Here is a 3,058-nt window from a genome sequence, read left to right as displayed (position 1 = left end):
GTGCTGTCACCTTTTAATTATGACTGTTGTCAGTAGTTAAGTCGTCTTTATCAGTTGTCAGTCGACGCCACAAAAGTCTTCACTAACTTTGCTTTATGTCGTCGTCCGTCTTTATGTCTCTATCGTGTTTACTTTATGTCATTCTCAAGGTTTGCTTATCATGTAAGCTTCGGGGTCTCAGACCTCTATTTAAAGGGACTGTCTTCCCTTTTGTAAGGCAAACTGAAGTTAGACTAGAATCAGACGAAGTTAGAAATAAAATTCCTCCTTGTGTGTTCTTCCATGGCTTTCTAATTTCCTTCTTCCCCTAAAAGGTTATTTGTCCGAAGGACTTCTATTTTCTTACTTCTATGAGCTTGTAATGTCTCTATGATATTACGAGGGATATCTTTACAGTGGATACCCGTAACTTGCTGAGTCACTATACTGGCGTGAGGCAAACCTCTGGTTTAACGAAATTGTAATGGGTTCCTTAAATAATCATAGCATGGCACCGAGTATGCTCTGTGCTTGCCTCCAAGGAGGATCCTGCACATCAAAAAGGTTGTACGGTCCCCGAAGACCTCCTTTGGTAAGGCATTTGGTTGAAGGACCCGAGTTCTCCGTTTGAGTGGCCATGGGAAGGCCTGTGTTGGAGATGTGGTCCTAGATTGGTTGCTTTCCTTTGGAAGGTCTTGGGGCTCCCGACTCTCGTGTGGTATTTAATAATAATTATTTAATTATTTAATTTTAATTAATTAATTAATTAATTACTTTTTTTAAGATCACTTCCATACATACTATTTTTGGGATCGTTACATAATCATTGCTCTTAGTACATTATTTTTTATTAAGATAGATTGTTTCCGAGTCATATTCATTGCTCTTAATACTATTCCATTTACAATTTTCGATAAATAGACTAATTTTTTCTTTATTAAATTACCTAATTTTTGAACTCAAGAAAAAAATGGAATTATCTTTATAAATAAATGATCATTCTTCATTGAAAATATTCATTACGTTAAATATACTTTTTCTTATCCAATTTAGGATTGCCTAGTTACTTTTGTTTTGATCACTTTTAACATCATACAATGAGCAATTATGTTTTAATTATATGTGTTAATTGAAAACATGAATATTGACATTATACTAGAAGTTATTAAGTGCAAATTATTAATATTTGATTTGGTTTTTATCAAAATCGAAAAGTTTTATGGATATTATTAATGTTTTTATGGTTGAGTTCTTTTATTACAAATAAACGTAGACAGCCAAACAATTGTGATTAGATGACACATTTTTTTTTCCTGACATGAATTTTGAAGTATTTGTAAGATGTTCAACAGTAATTTTTATTTAATTTTAAATTATTATATTTATGTAATTCTATAATTATATGAAATGTCTAGCATGCTTATATATAGATAAAAAAAATCAAATTATTGACACATATACATTTATTCAACTAATATTTAGAAATATGAACATCTAGTAATTTGACTTATGATTTAAATTTGATAATTAAAATTTAAAAATTATTAAAACCTATGCACAAGGTATATACTTATTTATTTATATTTGGGGTGCATTTGAATTAATTGTAGTGGTATTAGAGGCGGGGCAAAATCAGGGCGGGCAACGATTCCCCTTAATGTCACAAAATTTATTCCAATTACAAAATCCATTCCTATGAGGATGGAAGCTTTACCAATCCAAATCCATGTTCATGAGTAGAGAAAGCCTGAGTTTTCGAGCTCCACTCAACTCTTCTCTTCTCCCATCCCTCTCAACTTCTGTAAGTCCATTCTGTTTTGTAAATTTTAACAATATTTAATACAAGCATTTGAAATTCAGAATTATCAATTTATCCAATAAGTATGCTCTGCACTTGCGACTCTGTTTGATCTTGTGCATTAGAAAAACTGTTTTAATTATTCAAAATTCTCAAAGATTGCTCATGGGTTGTCTGTTAAGCTTGACCTGATCAGTTAAATAGACGTAATAGCCAGTCTCCCCAGCGGACTCTTAGTCATCCCTTAAATCTTGAGAAAGTAATTTACTTTCAATTTATGCAATTTATGATGCTTACGTCCTTTTGCTTGCCAATTGTTTAATCTTCCCTTGCTTTAAGAGTGATCTGGGCGTATCTGGTATTGGAGCCAATTTTATTCATTGCTCTTTCAAAAGTTTTCATTTTGTTGTATGTTTTTGATTTTCGCTAAGCGTTGGTAAGGCAGTGAAAATCCGTTGGTCAGCCCGCCGAAGTCAGGAGAGCGTATAGGGTGGTCTCGGTGCCGTTCCCGATTAGGAAAACCTCAAAACATATTTTATTGAAAACCAAAAAAGAAGATGGATAAACTAGTTCAAAGTATCATGAACAAAGGAAAATTCTTAAAAGAAGTTAAGTACAAACAAGAAGAAACAAGTAAAAGATCTTATAAGAAAGAATTACAAATATCACTTGGCAAAATTGAAAAAAGATTTTCAAATTGGAATGGTAAAAGTTTACCAAGTCAAGATTTAAATAAAATTTGGAAAATGACAAAGTCCGAAAGCCAAATTATTAAGCATAAAGGATCAATTGAGAAAAATGAAGAATATTTTATTAAAATTATTAATAAATCAATTTCATTAACAACCAGTGAAGCAAGACAACAGAAAAGACTTTTTAGTCTTGAAGATCTAGAATCCCTTAGATCAAAATATGATAAACTTCATATTGGAATGATTCAAGTCGGATTATTCTCTTTAATAAGAGTAGGACTTAACAAACCAGTTTGTATTGTTCTTCGTGATGCCAGATATCATGAATTTAATGACTCACTTTTAGGAATGTTAGAATCCAATATTGCTGAAGGTCTGATTTATTTTGAATATTATCCAAATATTAGGATAAATTTTAATAATAAATCATTATACAAACTATTAACATTGGATATTCAAACTAAAGGTTATGATATGAATTCAAGAAGTTTAAATCTTGAACTTTACCGATCCAAATCCATGTTCATGAGTAGACATAAATAATAAAACAAAACAAAATAAAATAACATGGTTTTCGCCGGTTGCCCTT

Source organism: Malania oleifera, chromosome 3, assembly GCF_029873635.1.
Source record: "Malania oleifera isolate guangnan ecotype guangnan chromosome 3, ASM2987363v1, whole genome shotgun sequence".
Taxonomy (NCBI): Eukaryota; Viridiplantae; Streptophyta; class Magnoliopsida; order Santalales; family Ximeniaceae; genus Malania; species Malania oleifera.
Note: the sequence above shows the minus strand (reverse complement) of the source record.